This window comes from Danio aesculapii, chromosome 3 (genome assembly GCF_903798145.1).
Source record: "Danio aesculapii chromosome 3, fDanAes4.1, whole genome shotgun sequence".
In the NCBI taxonomy this organism is placed as follows: domain Eukaryota; kingdom Metazoa; phylum Chordata; class Actinopteri; order Cypriniformes; family Danionidae; genus Danio; species Danio aesculapii.
In genome coordinates this window covers 26,126,018-26,148,519 of record NC_079437.1, presented here as the reverse complement: position 1 = coordinate 26,148,519, position 22,502 = coordinate 26,126,018, and the positions used below count along the sequence as shown (strand labels likewise).

At 36.5% G+C, this 22,502-nt stretch overlaps 1 protein-coding gene and 1 long non-coding RNA gene across 3 annotated transcripts in view; one reads left to right on the top strand and one right to left on the bottom strand.

The window, feature by feature from the left end:
* emp2 (epithelial membrane protein 2) overlaps positions 1–11,457 on the bottom strand; it is a 31,355-nt gene extending 19,898 nt beyond the window's left edge. Inside the window, 1 exon segment of the mRNA XM_056453520.1 lies at positions 11,336–11,457. The gene's annotated coding sequence lies outside the window, so the exon portion shown is untranslated.
* LOC130221171 (uncharacterized) overlaps positions 1–22,502 on the top strand; it is a 50,958-nt gene that overhangs the window by 13,655 nt on the left and 14,801 nt on the right. The gene's annotated exons all lie outside the window — the stretch shown is intronic.

The window sequence follows — 22,502 nt, the reverse complement described above, 5'->3', positions numbered from 1 at the left end:
AATGAATAATGATGAAGCCCAGTATTGAATCAGCCCATGCACATCTTTCATTATATATGTCCTTTTGTATCAGGATGACAGGAAAGAGAATTAAACAGAACCTTTCTGTGAAAAAGTCGTGAAGCCGTGAAGGTTAACAGCCTTGGATAAACAACATCACCATCTCTCTGCAAGTGCGAGGCTCTCTTAAAGCTGTAAAGAATGATCTAATTAAGATCAATGCATTCTCACAGACTCATTTCCGCCGAAGCACTCATGTTTATCCTATCAGGGACAAGCGTTTGTTTTAAAATACGGTCATAAATTAAATGCAGCACCATTCTTGCTCAATAAAGTTAAAATTAAGCAGCAGAAATGTGCCTGCTGGGGCCCATCTAACTGATTTCCTAACATTGGATAGTTCACACAAAGACATCACAAAAATGCATTTTCACACATTCAGCCGCACAGCATATTTGTCAGCGCCATCTTGGGTAATCTGTAGCTAAGATCTGTAATCTTGGGTGTGTGTTGCCAATCGCTGCAAGGATCGATTAAAAGTCAAGCAAACATGTGAAGACCTCTGCCACACATCATTGGCTCATCTTTGGAGAATCATTTAAGTCATGCATAATACTGGTCAAATACTGTTTGGCCCTTTGGGGTTTTTCCTCCCCATAGTTGTTCAGTTTCCCCAAGAATAATATTCATTAATCATATATTTTACCATACAATAGTTCACAGAGAACAAAATGAATATATATTTTTTTTCTGTCTTTAAATCTATCATTGTTTACTCACCATTCTCATGTTGTTCTAAACCCGAATGACTTTCTGTTAAAGAGCATGAAGTTACATATATATTATATATATTTTCTTTTCTTCAACATAACTTCTGTTTTGTTCCAGAAGAAAGTAACTCTTTGTTTCTCATTCCAGAAAAACACGACCTCGAACGAGCGACCGTCTTACTGTAAGGTTACAGCGCTACCCATTGCGCCACCATGCTGCCCTAAACACATGTTTATTATAACCAAAAAATTTAATATAGCAGAGAAAAGCATGCCAAAGTCAACTGACAAGGTAATTAACTGAACAAAATGAAAGCAATATATACACAACCTTAAAAAAATGGCAAAACAGGCAAAATCGATCAACAAATTGGTAACCATGGTACCAAATGAAAAGCTGGAACAAAATAAAACAGGAACAAAACAGGAAAATCAGGAAATGTGAACTAAAAGTTCACATGAAAGCAGAACTAAACAGAATCTTTACGTCATGTCTTAAAATCACAATGAAACATGTATCAATATTGAATGTTTTTAATCAGGTTATTGGAGAAAAATGTAGACCGGTTATAGTTTTTAGTGATTGGATGGGGAAGATGAGATTGCAGTCAACTTTAAGACTGGTTTTAAGTGAACTAAATGATAAGAGAAGTGGAAAAAAAGAGAGAGAGAGAACAGAATTTAAACCTTCATGAATTGGATCATTTGGAAGCTTTTAGAAAGGGCAGTTTATTTATAAACTAATTTCAAGAGGATCACATGCTTATGATTGAGCGCGGCTGGTCCCGCATTAGCTCCGCATGTTGCGCCAATCTGATTCACTTAAAATAACCGTAGTTTTCCACTTCAGTCATCTTCGTCTTAAAGAATCCCCCCTTCCACCCCTACTCCTCCGCTTCTCTGATAGGGTGGCAAGGCGGCCCAGTGGTTAGCACAGTTACCTCACAGCAAGAACGCCACTGGTCCGACCCCTCACCGGGCCAGTCAGCGTTTATGTGTGGAGTTTGCATGTTCTCCCCGTGCTCACGTGGGTTTTCCCCTGGTTACCCGGTTTTCTCCCACCGTCCAAAGACATACATCATAAGTAATTATAATTAAAGTAGCATCTTGAGATAAACTCTTAGCCAGATATATCTCAGCTATTCCTAACACGTTCACAAGCAGACGTACCTGAGAACAAACTCCCCTCTCGCTCCCCTCTCACGGGAGGGAGCCCCAGGCTCGAGGATATTCTGAGCTTAGGTCTCTCTCTCGGGACAGCATGCCAAACACGCTTTATTTTCAATCATCAGCTAATTGTGAACTCTAGAAATGAGGTCAATTTCTTTTTCATGCTTATTTCAGTATCTAAATGATTTTTATTCAAGTTTATTCAAAATTTGTAAGTTAATGCAAGGCATTTTTGAGCAGCCTGTTACAAATAGCTTCTCAAATTAACAACTGCATCTTACATTTGTCACAGGAAATTAAATTAAATGAATCATCCCTGAACACATGCTGAAAATCAGATCTGTCACTGCAGTCCCTGAATATATTTCCCACACCTTTCAGCCCCTGCAGCACCACTTGGAGCTAGTGAACTACAAAAGGCTTATTTTTGGAGAAAACACAAAAGCCTGAATTGCTGCCTTTGGCAAGCCGCCTGCAATTAACTTTAATGTACAGAAAAAACAAAGCTAGGTTTTGGGTATCGTCTATAAAGTATTTAAACCCCACCTAGTGTAAAAAAGAAAGAAAAAAACAAACAAACTCAGTAAGTGACGTGTACAGTGTGTATACTACTTATACAAAGTTTTAAGGTCCTATTACAAAACCCTGAGGTTCTCCACAGATATTTCAGCACCTTACTGGGCAGTTTTGGCACAAGGGACTCCTCATTTTGTAAAAGTGTGTTTTGGCAAGGCACATGTGTTGGTGCTGCAGCCGATCTCAGGAGGAGGCTCGTTCGCACACTGTTGGGTCCTGCTCGGGCCTCAGTCATGGCCTGCTGGGTTGAAAGTCTGCACTGGGCGCTGATGGCCTTTCATCTCATCGCTGTGGCTCTACAGCAGAGCAGAGATGCTCAGGTGCCGCAGGGCCTGTTTTCACATCACATTCCACTGATGACACGCCGCCAGCGTGAGTAACGGCTCCCACATGGATCTGTCAAAAGACACGCAGACAAAGCCCTGCGGCCACATCCAGACAACCTCCCCTCTCTGAGAATCACGACAGCTGTGTGTAATGCGTTCACACACATTGTCCAGACGCTCGGAAGCTCCTTTGATCTTTCAGCAGGGATGAAGGGAGGACTTCTGTTACTCCTAAAGAGCTTCTCGTTGTGTCCAGTGCACTTAGCAGCAGGTTTCACATTTTACGTCTGTTATGAACAAGGGAAGAATTTGAGGCCAAGGATCTTACATAGTAAAGTCCGACTGACTGAGGTCAAAACTGTGGAACCTTGATGTTCTTTCAGTCTCTTGAGGTCATTAATGATGTATTATTGTGTAAAAAACAGCGAAATATAAATAATGGTTTTAGATTGTAATATATTTTCAATATTTTATACTTCTATTTATATATTATAATTTATACTTTTGGCACCACGGTGGCTCAGAGGTTAGCACTGTCGTCTCACAGCAAGCTGGTTCGAGTCTCGGCTGGGTCAGTTGGCAATTCTGGGTAAGCATGTTCTCCCCGTGGTGGCATAGTTTCCTCCGGGTGCTCCGGTTTCCCCACAGTCCAAAGATATGCGCTATGGGTGAATTGAATACTAACTAAATTGGCCATAGTGTATGTGTGTAAATGTTAGAGTGTCTGGGTGTTTCGCAGTACTGGGTTGCAGCATGGAAGGGTTCCCGCATATGTTTTACACGCTGTGTAAAACAAATGCTGGATAAATTGGTGGTTCATTCCAATGTGGCTACTCTTGTTGAATAAAAGGACTAAGCGGAAGGAAAATGAATGAACGAATGATTTATACTTTTGATGTATTTTAATGTAAGTTGAATTTCCAGTCACATTATTAGCATTCTTCTTTTTTTTCAGCTGTGTTAAAAAAACACGATACATTTTATTTGTCAGGATTCTTTGATGAACAGAAAGTTCATCTTACCTCAAACCTAGGGTGAAGCTAATATACCTCTATACTTGCCCATGAAAGACAAAAGTATACAGGAAAAGCGGTTCACACTGATTCAGACTAATAACTTGTCTCTTTGATTATTCAACAGAGCTGACTCACGAGTCGTTCTATATTGGAATCATGGTGTGCTCTTACTCTATATGTCTTAAAATGCTGTTTTATGCATGCCAGTGTACTGTAGGTACATTACATTTGCATTTAGTCATTTAGAAGACACTTTTATCTACATGCAAAATTTATGAGCATTATTCTCAAAGAATGACCCATTTTCATCTGTCTGCTTGGTGTATCTTGTCATCGACACTACATGTGCACAAACCTATTTTGTACAGGACATTCAGCTCACAAGTTAAGCAGTGGTATTTAGCTCACAAACTAAGCACTAGTTGCCCACAGTGTGTCAACCAGGCCACTAGACTCATACTAGACTGCTCATATGAGGAGATTAAAATATATGAGGAATTTCTAAATTAGTACAAAGACAGTTTTATAGCTTCTACACACACAAAAAAAAAAAATAAAATTCAAAGACGATTCTTTGGATTTACAAATTTTTTAAGGCAAGTGGTAGTAAACAATTTATTTGGGCTGAATTTAAATATATATATATATATATATATATATATATATATATATATATATATATATATATATATATATATAAAAAACAAGTTTAACATTACTAAATTATTTTTTTTTAAGTTTATCCCAAATAAACTGCAATAATTTTGCAGAAATGTTTTTTCAGTGTAGCTTTAGGTGAAGAAGCACTGACACAATGAATCTTGAATGAATCTTGATGATGAATCTTTCTATTGCGCATACGTTCCAATTTATTTTCAATAAATGAGCAGTACTATTTCTACTTAATGGTACATAAAATTTTTGTTCTGTCCATTATGTTATAATTACACCCTGCAGAGTACACCCTGTTAACTTATCATCATTTTTATAATTGCGACAAATTTTTATAAATGCCTTTAAGTTGCGCATTTAAAGGGCACTAATTTTACCCCTTTTCCAGGATGTAAGATTATTTATCTCCAGAATCTGCCAATTTCGGTGTATGAGTACAGTGTAGCTGTTTTTGAAGCCTGTGGCTTTAAACGCAAATGAGCTGCTTCTCTCCACATGCTAAGATAAACAGCAGTCAGTGATAGAGACAGACTCGGATAAAGCTGAAATACAGCTCATTAGTCAAAAATACCAAGTAAGTTTATTTAATATATCTGTGGTGAGTTTATTTAAGCCTTTCTGAAATGATGAGTCTCACACAAATGCCTTTTGCAGTACACACACGCACATTAGTGTTTACTGACACCATGCAGCCGTGGAGATTATAGAGGTTAAGAATTACATAGCGATTTTACTGTCTTTATTACAAACGTGCTTTGTTTTAAAAAGTTATAAAACTTATAAAATCACAGAGAGTTGTTATTTAAATCCAAGTTTCTTTGCAAAAAAAATGTTCTGTGGACATGTGTATACATGTTATAATGGAGACATGGCACCTGTCAATCAATCAGGCCAAGGTTTCGCTTTTATTTATAGTCAACTAATTGCTTTAAACACAACAGTTTTACTCTTTAGGTAAAATCAACTAATCGTTTCCTTTAAAGTGTATTAGAATAACACAACAAAAACTTTGTAGCTTGTATATGACCATTCGCTTTCTTGATAATCACTAAAAAGCTCTCTACACAATTACTATCTTATTTACATTAGTACTTTATTATGACAAGCTTGCAGAATGCATTCTGAGCTCTGTATGGATTCCAAACATCTTTGTCTAATCATTGCATCCAGGAAATCAGCAAACACAAATATGCATTGAAGCATGTGCAAAACCAAAGAGTTTTAGACCTCTTTAAAGACATCTGTTTCACAAGTAGTATTATGATGAAACTTGCACCACTGTATTATGAGCATTGTAGAAAAGGGTGACATTAAGGGAGAAGGAGCTGTTTCTCAGCTGTTTTCTTTTGTTTACATTATTGCTTCAGCAAAATAAATTAAAATCTTATCACGAAATTGAAGACAGTATCAGATTACTGGAGTATTTTCAGCAACATAATGCTGTGAAATGAGAGAGAAAAGATGAAGAAGTCCACTAAAGATGTTTCCATCGACTTGAGGCTTTGTAATCTTTATTTGTTTTCAAGAAACTGCAGAAAAAAGACACTGAAAGTGACTTTGGTGGAATCCAGGGTCACTTTTGTGTCACAGACAAAGTGGTTTGGAAAATGTGTGAATCGTAAAAGCACAGCCTGAGTCTTTGAGTCTAGGGACGCCATGTGTTTGCATGTTTTGGGGGACTGAGACAATGAATTGCATGTGTTGCTGTGGATTTTGGAAGCCAAGTGGGCGCAGGGGTGACATTTCTGAAGCTTAAAGTCTTGTTTGTTAGCATATGAAGAACTTCTTAGCTAAAATACCAGTCTTACCAGATACCCACACCAGCTTCAAGCACAAGAACAACACAGTGTTTAGCAATAAACAGTCACATTCTGTACTATTATAAGAGAGGAGAAAGAAACGATGGGTTTTTTGGCAAGAAAGAAGTCTGTTGGTATGGGTGTGTCTCTGCATTGTCATGTCTTAAGGGTTTTTTACTGTAAATTTTCATTAATTTACCACATTTTATGGTTATTTGGAGAATCACAAGAAGGGTGCCTAAATAAAGCCTACATTATTTTACTGCCGATAACCCAAATATGTAGAAGCTCAACATTTTGTCAAATAATGAAGTTGTAAATTGTGACCTTGGACTGCAAAACCAATCTTAAAAGTGAAATAGAGATTTATACGTTATCTGAAAGCTGAATAAGTTTTTCATTGACGTATACTTTGTTAAGATGCAACTATTTGAAGATTCTGAGGTTCAAAAAATGTAAATATTGAGAAAAAACTAAAGTTGTCCAAATGAAATTCTTAGCAATGCATATTACTAATAAAAAATTTTCATTTTAATATATTTATACTAGGAAATGTACAAAATATTTTTTTACGGAAGAATGTCTTTACTTAATATTTAAATTTTTACATTTTTGCCCACAAAACAAATATTTTGACCCATGCAGTGTATCAATGTATGAATTTATGTATTGACAATTATAGAATAAAAATTGATAACTATTAAGTTATCAATTATTATGTATTATTTTAGAAGAGCATGATCAATAAATTCACACTTGTACACAAAAATTGTTCTTTTGGTTCAATTCAAATTTGACAAATTTGGACAAAACCAACCACTGGGCTAAAACCTAATGTAAACCCAGTGTCAAATTTTGGTTAAAAGACTCGAAAATTTCATTAATGATGTAATGTTTCTTCAAATATTTCAAAACCTATTTTTTGTCTCCAGATTAAAATGAAAAGTTGAGTCAAGATCATTGAATTTCAAACTGAAATATCCGAATGATTCTGAACTGAATCAAAGGCCATATTTACACTTTCCGGTCTTGATGCCCAATTCCAATTTGTTACCTATTTGTTACCTTTTTTTTTGCCTGTCCGTGTACACGTTCATTTAATTGTGACCCATATCCATTTCATGCATTTACACTTGCCATACAATTTACGACGTCGCGAATGAGTAAAGATATGTTCTGGCATCTGCACCACAGTATCTGCGATGGAAGAAACTGTCTTGCTTTTAGCTCTGCAAAATTTGCTAAGTGGAGGCAGAGGAGGAGGGAAAGAGCCATCATTGCAGCTTGCGCCTATGGTTTATATATGTTGTCCAGCACCATTCAATGGAATTTGTGTGTACGAGAGAGATCTCAGGTCTGGTGGTAGCAAATTGTGGTGGGCTTTAATGAGGAGTAGTGGGTCTGAACTTTTAGGAAGATCCCACGTGTCCGATCTAGATTTTACCCACACACACGCTCTACCATCTACGACATTAAACCGCGGAGAAGTATCACAATGTCGCAAGTTTAATGACGTACAAAACGGAATGCCTCAATAAATCCAATTTGCCTGTTTACATAAGAGTCGCATTGTCACATATCCGATTTATATCTGATTTATTTCCATATATTCCACATTCATATTTATTTCCACGTATTCCACATTCAGGAGGCCTGAAACTGATCTCTGAATATCCGAATGCATGTGTTTTTTTTTTTCTCGTGTTTACACGGTCATAGAACAGATCCGATCTGTGTCACATATGGGCAAAAAATTGGAATTGGGTCACATTTAACTGGCAGTGTAAACGGGGCCATTGGGAATTCAAATCCTATCTGAACAATACTGTTTGGTGAACATTTAGTCAGTGAGTCAGTTAAGAGTAACTATTTTAAAAGTTGTAGTTTTTTTATACGTTTAGAAATTTTATACGAAACATAAAATATATATACATACAAATATATACAAATATATAAATATAAAAAAAGATTCACTCTTACAAAAATTGACAAGTATACACCAACTAATAATCCATGGCAGAATCATTGTGGCTCGGTCACTTGGTCAGCTTAATGTGAATACAACACATACACGCACACACACAAAGCGTCCAGAGCTTAAGCTCAGCTTAAGGGAGAGGCACTTCCTGATCCAAACGTTGACTGCATAGATTCTAATAAAACATCCCATCTGCAAACAAAACCCTCCACCTATTCTCTGGAAAGCCCTGCAAGCAGCACATTTCTGAGTTGCATCAGTTCTGCTAAATCAATCAGCGACACAAAACAAAAGAGAGAGAGAGAGAGAGAGAGAGAGAGAGAGAAAAAAACCTCCAGTTGGTCAATAAGAGACTGGAAAAATCCCTCCATTTTTGTAGCAGGGGAAAACTAATACATGAAAAGAAAGGCCATAACTTTATCCAAATCATCCAGACTCTGAACAGGGGAGTTTGTGCGAAACTGACCATCACCAAACATAGTTGTACTGTGGGTGATGTATAGGTATAGGTACACAAACTGTGTGTAGGATGATAAATATGCTTCGAATAACGGTGGGTATGAGTTTGCATGGAGGCCGGACAATACATCATACTGTGTTTTAAAAGGCTTGTGCGTATATCCTTTCCTAGAGCGGTTGGGCTTTTGATAGGTCACTCTGAATTATGGCACTCGCTGCGGCTGTGTTTGTGTTGTAATAGCAGAGCAGACGGGCGTCCGGAAATCCAGTCCAGTGAAAACGACTGCACCTCATGAACACACTTCACACTCCCCACCCCCAAAATTGTCCCACAAGCAACATGCAGGAATGTGCCACCGTATAAAACACAACTTGCTCTCTCTCTATTGCACACAGTGAACTGAATGAGATAAAATGACACATATGCATAATTGATCAGCAATGCAAAATATGTTGCAGTCCCACTTCATGAACAACCCATGCTTTTGCAAACCAAAGAACAACACACCCTCTATTTAATATGCATCTGTACATTTTTCATTTCGTGTTCCAGTATTTTTTACTGGAACACTCGAACATATTGTGTTTAACCTTATTTAAATATTTAGATTTTAATACATTATTGCTTATATAACGTTTTTAATAAGCAGCTAATTAGTAGTTTATTGAGTTATAGTAGTTAGGTCACACTTTATTTTGATGGTCCATTTGTTGAATTTAAGTTACTTTGCATCTACATGCCAACTAATTCTTATTAGATTATAAATAGACTGTTGGGTTGGGGTTAGCATTGGGGTTAGGGTTAGTGTAAGTTGACATGTACTAGCAAAGTTTCTTCTAGTCAGTTAAATGTCTGTTGAAGGAGCAGTATCAACAGATATTAAGCAGACAGTCTACTAATACTCAAACAGACCATCAAAATAAAGTGTTACCCCTTTCCTAAACCGAACTACTGCTTTACTATTATTAAGCAGCTAATTAGTAGTTTATTGAGTTATAGTAGTTATTATATAATTATTATCGAATATAGAATTACTTGTTATATATTTAATATTTTACATCTCTTACCTAAACCAACTACTGTCTACTAACTATTAATAAGCAGCTAATTAGTAGTTTATTGAGTTAGAGTAGTTATTATATAATTATTATCGAATATAGAATTATCTTTATATATTCATTTAGTATTTTACATCCCATACCTAAACCCAACTACTGCCTTAGTAACTTAGTAATAAGCAAATGATTCGTTTTTTTTTTTTGTGTTATAGTAGTTATGATATAATTATGTAATTATTTGTTATCATTTCTTCATTTTCTTTTTGGCTTAGTCCCTTTATTAATCCGGGGTCGCCACAGCGGAATGAACCGCCAACTTATCCAGCAGCGGATGCCCTATTTGTTATCATTATATATTTATTTAATATTTTACATTCCTTACCTAAACCCAACTACTGCCTTACTAACTATTAATAAGCAGTAGTAGTTAATAGTTAATAGTAGTTTATTGAGTTATAGTAGTTATTATATAATTATTATCGAATATAGAATTATTTGTTATATATTTAATATTTTACATCTCTTACCTAAACCCAACTACTGGCTTAGTAACTAATAATAAGCAGCTAATTAGTAGTTTATTGAGTTATAGTAGTTAGGATATAATTATATAATTATTTGTTATCATTATATATTTATTTAATGTTTCACATCCCTTACCTAAACCCAACTACTGCCTTACTATTAATGAGCAGCTAATTGGTAGTTTACTGAGTTATAGTTGTTATTATATAACTATTATTAAATATATAATTTTTGGTTATTTTTATATATTTATGTAGTATTTTACATCCCTTACCTAAACCCAACTACTGCCTTAGTAACTATTAATAAGCAGCTAATTAGTAGTTTATTGAGATAAAATCTTATTTAATTGTTTGTTAATAGTGTGAATTGTACATTAAAATAAAATGTGACCAAATATTCTAAAATACCAAATATGTAATTAAATAAGGTACAGTCTGACTTATGAAAACATCCATGTAACACTGTATCCGTCATTGAAATACTTTCACCAGGGGGCGATATGAAAAACAAAGTTGCTGGTACTTCACTCTAAACAATTTAAAAATCCACATCCACCAGAGATGAGAACAAATAATAAAGACTTAACTAGAGATCTAGTATTTCTTTTCTTTTCTTTGAAACATTTTTCCATTGCAAAAACACAAGTCAAACTACATTCTCCCGCTTGCTTCAAAATAGAGCTGAAAACATTCTAAGTAAACAAAACATCAGAAGTAAAGTCTACTAACAAGTAAGCCGGTGATTCATCAGTGAAGCATCACCACCGACGCCCCTTTCCTCACAAACTCCCTTCAGTTTTTAAAGCCTGTAAATTCACCAACACATACATAAAGCCTTTTAGGCGGCAATAAATCAACCGTCTGTTTACTCCAGCCAGTATTTTCAAGACTTCAAAGGTCCTGTGATCCTCTCTAAGAGTTTTATCGCTCACCAAAAAAAACATTTGCATGCAGAGAAAAAGTTACTAGTGACTCTCACTCACCGCTGCAGAGAAGCCTGAAGTGTCAAATATTTTATAGTTTGCAAAGGGGGCAGCCAGACGTGGAGACAAAGTGATGCAAGCGTGAGCGTGACTGCAGGGTAAACGTAGTAGTAGTGAAATGAGGAAAAAAGTGTGCTCCTCCTCTCCAAAATCCTGAACTGCCCAGAACTTGAGTTGGGTGTGGTCTGGAACTCAATACATGTTGTGCTGAGGAAGGGAGGAGGGGGGAAGCTTTTAGGTGTTGACATTATGTATAGAATTCTTTGTGGATGGCTTCTTTTTGAGTCTGAACAAGCTTTAAGACTCCTAAATCTTTAGGAACATCACACGTCTCAAAATGGCCCTCTATGCTATTTTCCCCTCTCATTCTCTCACGCTCTCAGATGAGAGTTTGACGGATTTGGCTGGTGGTTTGCGTGCGTCTATATGTGGTTCTCTGTGGTGTTGAAGAAGACCAAGAGTGCAGAGGGAAAGTCTTAGCTTGCTCCTGGCGGGAACTGAGAATGAGGCCAGCGAGAGGAGGTTTACTCACAGAGGAAACTGTTAAATCCAACAGCTTCGCCTCTGAATTCAGCCACTGAACGCTCAGCTATCTTTCCCCTGCTTGTATGGAAGTCCAAATGAAAATGTAATACCTATAGTTAATATGCAGATAGACAATGTGTCATCGTGTATATTTGTAGTTCCACTGTGTATATTTATTGTGCAACATGACTATATTGATTTAAAGCAGCCATCTGCGGCCATCTGCAAATATTTGTGTCTGTTCATTTCCTGTGTGCTCCTCCCTTTTGCGTTACATCCACGCGATTCTGGCTCCCTGGGTTTCCTGAGCGTGTGTGTGTGTGTGTGTGAGAAAGCTAAGTTACTGAGTTGACAGAGTCTGATCCAGAGTAAGACTGGACTGACTGGCTGTCTTTCTAATAGAACAACAGAGATTTAAAGGAACACTCCACTTTTTTTGGAAATAGGTTAATTTTACAACATCCCTAGAGTTAAAAAGGTGGTTTTAACCTTTTGTGATCCATTCAGCCAACCTCCGGGTCTGAACTTTTAGCTTAGCATAAAACATTGAATTGGATTAGACCATTAGCATCTCACTCAAAACTAATTCAAAAGAGTTTTCATACATTTACTATATAAAGCCTGACTCTTTTGTAGCTATATCATGTACTAAGAAAATGAAGAGTTGCATTTGAGCATAATAATCAAGGAATTATGCTTTTTGGTATAATGCTGCAACGGGAACATTGATATTATGCAATTTTATTATAATTGTGCCTGCTACAGCCATGTTACGAAAAAGTGGAGAGTTCCTTTAAAGATCTCTAGTTGCTTTTGGTAAATAGCTGTTGTTGTTGTTATAGGATGTTTGGCTTCATAACAAAAATGGCTGAATGAATTTTGTAACTGGCGGTCATTCTACTATGGTGACCCCTGATAAAGAAGCCAAAAGGAAGTCAGTGTGTGAGTGAGTGAGTGAGTGAGTTTGTAAGTATTTTGTATCTGATATCAAATGCAAGAAAACATATGAACTACATGTTAAATTATAGTTATATATATATATAAAATTAAATTAGAAGATTTATTACACACTTAAAAGTTTTTAGAATTTAAACATTTAAAAAGTAGTATTTATTATAAAAAAATATACATTTCTAATCCTGCACTACAGGCTTGTTTACACCAAGAACAATAAATACTTTAGTGTCGACACAAATCAAATGCACTGTTATAATTATACAGTGCTTTACATACATTACAGTTTCTAATGCAATGAGAGAAAAAAATCTTGCTCGTTAAAATAAGTTAATGCACTGTGAATTAACATGAACTAACAATGAACAACTTTATTACCATTAAGTACTATGAATATATACTGTCAACCCAGGCTCATTATGGATACGTACCGATGTATAAATTTCTGGAGAGCATGAAATACGTTACATAAGGTATCTTACGTAAATCCATCAGAGGCCGCTGTCGACTGACTGACTGACTGACTGACTGACCTACTGACTGACTGACTGACCAACCCACCAATCAATGCACCCAAACCACCAACCGCCTTCCCCAAACCTAACCGATAGTGTTTTCAAAAGCAATCCAGAAAAAGAAAAGCCTGATTTTTACCATGTTTTCAGATCTTACCACTGTTGTGTTCCTTGTGCGTATGTTTGCGTATTTTTCACGCTTAAAATGACACTAAAATGATAAAAACCGGAATCCTGACTTACAAATCAATCCATTCTAGAAAGAAGAGTTTCCAAGCATGGAAACTTCCCTGCAGCTCTTCAGTCAATGCGTTCCTCTTTTGTCGCTCAGCTGTCATTTTGTGTATTCTGCACTGATTACAGAGCAGGCAAACTTTGCTCATGCTATATTTACATCCACTCTGGTTTATGAAGTGCATTGTTCAATTAAAGACAGCAGAATGTTTTTTTGAAAGCCTTGCCAAGAGATTTTTTTACCCACAGCCCACATTCATGCTGTACAAAACACAGAAAGATAAACAGTCTTTATTTCACAAAGTCACACAGGTGAAAACTGGTTCTGCTCTGCTTGCCTTGCACATCTAATCTGTGTCTGCTTTTGGTGACAAAATTACCTACGCATTGAGGGATGTGATACACAAATTTAATGCAGGAAAATATGTATTTATTGTCAGGTCTTTTAAAATCCTTTTAAACGCTACATTCTCTGATCGGTTTGGCTGACAATTTTCCAATGATATGTGTTCACCCTTTTCCAACCCAGGCTCATTCTGAAAACGTACTTCTATATACATTTCTGGAGAGCACCAAATACATCCCAGGAGCTACGTTTTTTTTTTTTTTTGCAGTTTTTGTTTTCGTGAATGCTCCAGAGGCTGCTGTGTAAGCATTTTGAGATCTCAAATTTCTCTACCGAGTGCCATTCGGGCCTGCTCTTTTCACATAAATCCAACTTATGTAACTTACTTATAAAATGTAACTTATATGAGCTCATGACCTGTTAATGTATATTTATGTCATGACTTTATTTAGAGGGGCACATTATCATTACGTCATTCTTAACTACTCATGAAATCCTTTATTTAAACTGTTCATTTAGATGTAGACAGAACACGTTTCTATTGTTTTTCAATGTAATCTTTGTGCTGGGGACTTATATCTTCAGCATTTTTTGGCATCCCGAAGTTTAATCGTTTGGAAACATTTTGTTTACCTTTCAGTAGCTATGCTGTGGTGCGACCTGTTTTCATCTTTCCACAAAATATTTGATAATTGTTGCACAGTATGTGCCTGCCAGCATGGGATTGCAGGTATTGCACATAATTTTGCTGCTATTAGAAATGACTAGAAAAAAGTCTAAAGAAAAATCGGATTTTTAAAAGCCTGTCAGGTTTTTGAAGAGCAAGTTATAACTTTCTTTGAACATACTTAACATCATAAATGTTAAAAATAAAATACCACTGCACAACAACAAATCATGGGACTGCCATCTACCACTGGTCAGTTAGTCCCGCCCCAAAATCACACCATTGGTTGAGCCAATATTGTTGTGTTGCACGTCTCAAACAAACTTTACCAAGGAAATTGACTTGCTGTATTAAAAGCTTATCTAAAAGTTGCACCCATCAACTCAATGCTTCGTTTACATTTAAAAAGCGTCTGGTTTCGATCAGACATAGCAGGTTTATGTGCTCAGACGTAGTGCTGGATGCCTGGATGCTTCTGGCTCAGTCGGTGCAGTGATGTGGAAACTCTGGAGATCCAGACAGCTGTGAAACTGCAGGCCGACTGCCAAACAGAGCAGAATAAGGTGGAGCCAAAGACTTTGGAGGCCCCATCATGGCCCTCTACACTAGTCTATCAGTGTGCTTCACATCTCTGCCTAATGACACAGGAAAATGGAACAAGTATTCCATTTTATCAGAAATGAGGTGCGCTTTTATACGGACGATGAGCCTAGTATGCAGAATCCTTTTTATTTATTTTCTGATAGCGTTCCATTTTACTTCAAGAATTTAAACTCAGGGTCACAGCTCAATTCTGTCTCATTACTAATATCAAATGTGATTCATTTATTTTTCCTGGTTGTTTGAACACATTCACATAAGCATTCTACTTCTGGGTGTGGTCGAAATTGATCAAGCTCAAAAATCTTTTAGATCTTGTACAGATTTATCCCCAGATCATATGATTTTGGTACATTCACACTGCCCGTATTGAACTATTTATAGGACCAAAAATGGTAAAAAATGGAATTTTAAGTTGTTTAGAAATTCATGATCACATCAGAGTCTCACATGCACACTATTTAATTCATAGAATTGCTTTTTTGACATTGCAGCTTATCAAACTAAAATACAGTCAAACAAACAAGTTAAACTGGTTGCACACATGAGACTGCTGCAGGGTTAGGATCTCATGGTAAAGACATTTTGGCACAGTTTGTGGGATTGCAGATTTGAAAGTGAAAATATTTTACTGGTAACGCTGTGATAAAAGTTAGAGCAAGAGTGAAATCTTGAAGAGTGAAAGCTTGGGAAAGACAAGGTGCAATACTGTATATTTTCATCCATTTTTTTCCACATCTCAAAATGTAGTCATTGCAACCTGAAAATAAATTTGGTAACATTTTGTTTAAATTAAAATAAAATAAGATTAAAATTAAAACAAGTTTTTAGTTAAAAAGTTGCTCATTATTGTGGTTCATTTCTTCACATATAATTGCCTGCCTAAAGTCAACAAAAAAATAAATGCAGACAACTGTAATTTCCCCCGTCAAATTATCAGTTCTCTTCAAATGAGTAACTTGTGTTACAAATAAGTGTTCGGAAATAATCTGGCCTGCAACACCAGACTTTTTTCAACACTCTAATGTTCTTCTTTAGATTTAGCCTAGTTTTCTTTCTTTTTCTTTCTTTCTTTCTTTCTTTCTTTCTTTCTTTCTTTCTTTCTTTCTTTCTTTCTTTCTTTCTTTCTTTCTTTCTTTTTTCTTTCTTTCTTTCTTTCTTTCTTTCTTTCTTTTTTCTTTCTTCACTTAATGTAAAGCCCAAAATTCCTCCCTGGGTGCTGCAGCAATGGCTCTTTGTGTGTGTGTGTGTACTGGTTTTGGTGGTTTACAAGGACATATATTTGTATAATGACCTGGTTGTCACTTAGTTGTACTCTATTAAGGTGGTTTATATAGACACTCCTTGTGTTCTCATAATTCAAAATGCATAAAAATCATATATTTTGCCATACATTTGTCAAACATTTTTTGATTGTGGAAATTCCACATATTTCTGCTACCATTAGAAAAAGCTAGAAAAAAGTTAAAAAAAAAAAAAAAAAAAAGGAATAAATAAATAAATGTTGACCACCGTAATTTCCCTCGTAAAATGCTTAGAAATCATACATTTTCCCAAAGGTTTTCTTGTGAGGGTTGGGTTTAGGATTAGGACCATATAATAAGTGTTTTCTACTGTATAAAATGCATTACACCTATGAAAAGCCCTTAAAAACCACCAATACCAACATTTGTGAGTGAATTTGTAAGTTGCTTTGAATTAAAGCAACTGATGAATTAAAAAATAATATTAATAATAATAAAAAGAAAATGTTCTGTCCAGGTGATCTCACACTGCCTCTTTATTACACTGTAAAAAGTGTACATAAAAACATGAAGAAATTAGGTTAACTTATTAGTTTTTACAAATTTATGTGGATTGAACATAAAACAAGCGATGCGGTGGCGCAGTGGGTAGCATGTTCGCCTCACAGCAAGAAGGTCACTGGTTCAAGCCTTGGCTGGGTCAGTTGGCATTTCTGTGTGGAGTTTGCATGTTCTCCCTGTGTTCTCACAGGTTTCCTCCGGGTGCTCTGGTTTCCCCCACAAGTACAAAGACATGCGGTATAGGTAAATTGGGTAGGCTAAAATTCACCGTAGTGTATGTGTGAGTGAAGCTGTGGTCACACTGGGCTTTTCTTCCCATAGACTTCCATTCATACGCACGCGAATGTGTCAGACCGGGAACGCAAGGTCATGCATCATGTTTCAAGGTTCATTCGTTCAATGGGACTAAGCCGAAAAGAAAATGAATGAATGAACATAAAACACTTGAGTTGTCCTCCCAAAAAAACTCAAGAATTTGTTGTTTCAGCTCAGTTTAAATGAGTAGTTTGAACAAACAGCAAATGTTATTTTGTGTGTGCATGCAGGTCTGGACTAGTGTGGATATTTCAAAGCTATTTCATGACAATTCATAACTTTTTTATTTAGTGGCCAATTTGTATGAATTTGCACTTGTATCTCATTCGTACAATTTAGTATGATTTGCTTATCCCCCAATGATGGTTGGGTTTAGGGGCGGGGTTGGGTGACACGCCTCCTTTTTAAAATCGTATATTTTTTTACAACTAAACTCGAATTCGTACAAATTAGCCACTAAACGGACAAAATGTAAAATAGTTACCTTTCTACCTTCCTTGTGAGATCAGGCTGGATATATACACTTACAGAGTGTATGTTGATTTTCAGTGAGTGCTCCTAAAGCTCATTTTAACTGCAGTGATCGTTCACATTTCCAGCATCTCTAATGAATACTATATCACTGTGTTCGTGGATGGGTGTGTCTCACTGTGAGTCTCCCTGTGAGAGTGAACAAGCCAAATGGCCTGAGTAATCAGGATACTTGAGCAACCAGGGTGAAACAGTGCAGAGGAGGAAGGTCAGGAGCTGCAGGCTGTTTTGGGAGGAATGCTGTGGGTGATGACCAGGTCACAGGTGGCGAAGTACACTAGAAACAAACCCTGGGGAGCTAAACAGGCTTGTCTCTAAATTACCATAATAAAAAAAGCAATGAAAAAGCGGTTTGTTTCCATGATAAAGAATTTGTTTCCTTATGCAGATACAGTGCACCTAATTTTCCATTTATGCAAAAACTCCATATCACAACCAGCAGAATAATATGGTGCAAAATGTCATAGCTGAAAGTGTTTTTGGAGGAATATGCTGTCACCAAATTTAGACGGCAGTTGTAAGCGTAAGTTGTGCTTTAAAACACTTTTATGATTAAAAAATTGATAGTTCTTTTTTACGTTAGAGAAGATATATGCATATTTCCATTTATTTTCAATTTTTTGTTCCTGAAAAAATATACCAACGTTAAAAATGTAAATGTAATATAATATAATGTAAAATGTTTTAAATTTATTCAAATATAAGCTTGTTTTGATTTTTTTATTATTTAATTCATTATTGTTCATTCATTTTCTTTTCAGCTTAGTCCCTTTATTATTTTGGGGTCACCACAGCGGAATGAACCGCCAACATATCCAGCACATGTTTTACGCAGCGGATGCCCTTCCAGCCGCAATCGATCTTTTTGAAACATCCATACACACTCATTCACACACATACACTATGGACAATTTAGCCTTCCTAATTCATCTGTACCACATGTCTTTGGACTGTGTGGGAAACCGGAGCACCCGGAGGAAACCCACACGAACACTGGGAGAACATGCAAACTCCACACAGAAACGCCAACTGACCCAGCCGAGGCTCGAACCAGCGACCTTCTTGCTGTGAGGCAACAGCACTACCTACTGGGCCACTGCGTCGCCATTCATTAAAACGTATTATCATATTATACTTTTAATACCGCAATATTATTTACAAAAATGTATTTATATATTAATCCCAGTAACATCTTTCCCTATACTATAAATAGGAAAGGGGGCAGCATGATGGCTCTTTGGTAACTGTCACCTTACAGCAAGAAGGTTGCTGGTTCAAGTCCTGGCGGACCAGTTAGCATTTCTGTGTGCACTGTAAAAAAATTCCTGGTTTCTTACTATTTTTAAGCTGAATCAAATTAATTGTGTCCCATTGAACTTATATTATGTTAAACTGATTTAAAACAGCTTGCGTAACTTATAAAATTAAGTTAGAACATGATTAACTTTAATTTTACTTTTAATAAGTTGAACTAAAACATATGCTGTCAGGACTAATTGATCTTATAATTTTTTACTGCGTGGAGTTAGTTTACTCTGTGTTAGCGTGGGTTTCCTCTGGGTGCTCTGGTTTCCCCCACAGTCCATATTGTGTGAATGAGAGTGTATGGGTGTTTCCCAGTACTGGGTTGCAGCTGGAAGGGAATCCACTGGGTAAAACATGTGCTCTAATACTTGGCGGTTCAATTCTCCATGGCAATCCTTGATATATAAGGGACTAAGCCGAAGAAAAAAGAATGAATGAACAAATAGGAAGGAAGACTTTTTTCTTTTATAATTTCTGCTGAGAACTTTGAACATATATCTTACAAAATGGAGGTACTGGCCATTTTCAGAGGGAAAGTAGATGGGGGGAGGGGGGGCTGTATTGTTATCGTTAAAACCAGTTCTAACACTCCCTCCTACACTTTTCCCAATCGCATCAATAGCTGCGAACAACAACACATTTATTTTGCAGGTCACGTTTTCCATACAATTTGCATTTCATCTTTGGTTCATTTGTTTGAAACGTGTGGCCCACAGGAGAGCGTTTGAGCAGAGGAGTCAAGGGCTCTCCAACCTCATGACTGCAGCTCCTCTTTCACACTGACATAAGCAGAATGAATCGCTTTCTCCCTCTTCTGATTAAGCTCAAGTGCTCTCGTAAGCTCTGCGGAAGTGGAAGGAAATTAAGACAAAAGTGCTCTTTCTGATGAATATGAATGAAAGCTTCATAAAAGATCTCTAATTGTGCTCAAGCCCCCTGAACAAAGAGTGTAGTTCCTGTTTGTTGTTGGAGCAGTGCTCCTGGTGCTGATTATGTGGCTTCAGGATATTGCCTTGAGACCACACCTTCTGAATCAACAGACCTCAATGAACTTAATGATTAACGAAATACTGTAGGTTAATAAATCTGCAGTGAATTGGAGTAAATTTAGTTCTTCTTTGGATGGGTGACCACCCAGTGAGCAGCTTTCTGGATTTAAGATGTAGCTCATTTTCAGTTCACAAGTTGGAATTTGTATTTAACTGGCCATAATTAGTGGATTTTAATTGGAATGACAGGATGAGAAGTTAATGAATTGCAATTCAAGGACATTGAACACTGTCACACACATTAGTCCAACGCAACAGCAAGATGGGCAAGAACTTTCTGTTCTTCTGTAAAAGCCTGGGGTGCGTTTCCCAAACAACAACATAACTCGTGCCTGAAATATCATAGTACGATGCATCCTTTGGGAAAAGAATGATGTAGTGATGGGTGTTTCCCAAAACCGTAGTTTCTCTGTCGCAGATGCATCATTTGAAACACATTTGTTATGACGTAAAACGTCCATAATGACGCTCTAAATGAGGTGGAGTAACAACTGCTTTGAAGAAAAACCCCATACTTTTTTTTTTTTGGCAAATTCTATTGTTTTACGTGCACATGCATTTAAAAAAAATTCCAATATTAGTTTTGGTAAAAACATGCGCTTTCCATATTAATTGAAATCTGTGTAAACGGCACATATAGGGCATATGTTTCCTTTACAAATATTATTGAGAATATGCCATATTCTATTCTAAAACATAAAACAACTTAGCTAACACGTATTCTAATCTCATATATAAATCGTTAATGGTTGTAATTTACAGTAGGCTATTTATTAAGAAATGAAAAACAATACTGCTTAATAATTATTATTATTTTTATTATTATTAAGTAGGATCTTGTTTATTTATATATATATATATATATATATATATATATATATATATATATTTAATTTATTATTATTTTTTTATATATATGGTGTAATTTGATACATTCAAACCACTGCAGAAATGTTCTAACCAACAGACCCATGACATATACAGTACAGATACATTTCTTAATAAATAACCTACAATAAATTAAAACCTTTAACGCATGCTATATAATTTTGTTTTCACAAGCTTTGGAGATGTAACTTAGCCTCAATTCCACTTTTAAATCATAGGTCACCTATAGATTTTGTTATGGGCAATGGCTGCTTTCAGAATGCCATCAATGTTTTCAAAGTGCACTGCAAAGGGAACGCAATTGTCAATATAAAGATCTCTAAAACTGAACTGTAAAAATACTTTGAAAGCAAGTTTTAAGTTTAAATGTTGGAATGTTTAAGAGGAATAGGGCATTGGGGGGGGGGGGGGGGGATAACATGGAATAGAACACAGCCAGGATCTATGCTTCTAACTACAGCTCTAGAGGTGTAGTTACAAGCGTACAAGTTCGCGAATGTTTGTTGGAACAATAGATATGGGAAACACCAAATCAACTAACTATGTTTGTAACAATGGAACTTGCGACCTTAGTTGGCTAATAATGGTTTTCGGAAACGCACTCCTGATTGTCGAAATAAAAGTGTTTGTAAATGGTGTAATTATCTTCCATACTTTATCACACAATTGAATTATCATATGGGCAAAGCGGTGGTGTAGTGGGTAGCACATTCGCCTCACAGCAAGAAGGTCGCTGGTTCGAGCCTCGGCTGGGTCAGTTGGCATTTCTGTGTGGAGTTTGCATGTTCTCCCAGTGTCCACTCCGGTTTCCCCCACAAGTTCAAAGACATGTGGTATGCTAAAATTGACCATAGTGTGTGTGAATCATAGACTGTAAAATATATGGACGGAGTATCCGTGACGTCACCCATAGGTTTCTGAAGAGCGCAAAAGAAGCTACAAGTAGGCGCAGCCAACCGTCGCCATTTTGTTCGCACGTCATCGCACCCACGGCGGGATACCAAACAAGGGCAAAGAGGCGGAGAGTGAGCGGAGCTACAGACTCCTGCTGGCACTTTGCTTAGACCTGGCAGACAGACTTTACTTTGGGAGAAATGCTTAATACTTCATTACCTGTGACTCGTTTGTATTCTGTTCACATGTGCTTGGTTGTATACTATATCAATAAAATGTTTAGACTTTTAAAAACACTGTAGTAATACATTGAGCCACTAAGCATTGTTCTTATGATGTTTTTCTACAGGAGGAAAACGACAATTACTTCCAAACACTTCAAATATAGTGTGTTAGTAAATGCAAGACTGTTTATGAACTCCAGCATACAACACTGTATGATAACGCTTCAGATGACTGTTCTGAGTCTACAGCTAATCAATCTGTCAGATTCTGGAGTGCTTTACAGCTCTAAAGAACATCATAAAGGATAAATGATC